Here is a 415-nt window from a genome sequence, read left to right as displayed (position 1 = left end):
CCAAAAAAGAACCAAACCAAAACAAAACCATAAACAACCGCCCCCCCAAAAAAAACCCCAATACAAAAAAAAACCGAAAAAACACAAACAAAAAAACCCGCACAAAATAAAACCCCAAAAAACCCCAAAACAAAACAAAACGAAAACCAAACAAGAACAACCCCTGCCCCCAAAAAAATCCCAAAAAACACCCCAAAAACCAAAAAAAATCCAAACCAAACCAAACCAAACCACACAAAAAAACCCCCAAAACCCCCAAAACCAAACCAAGCCAAACCTAAACAAAAAAAACCACAAAAAAACCCCCCAATAAACCCAAAACAAAACCAACCCTCCCACCAAAAAAACCACCAAAAAAACCCCAAAATCCATGCCCTGAAGGCTGGGGGAGCCCCCATGGGGGCGGCGGCCGTGC

Source organism: Geospiza fortis, unplaced genomic scaffold, assembly GCF_000277835.1.
Source record: "Geospiza fortis unplaced genomic scaffold, GeoFor_1.0 scaffold14, whole genome shotgun sequence".
Classification (NCBI taxonomy): Eukaryota; Metazoa; Chordata; class Aves; order Passeriformes; family Thraupidae; genus Geospiza; species Geospiza fortis.
Note: the sequence above shows the minus strand (reverse complement) of the source record.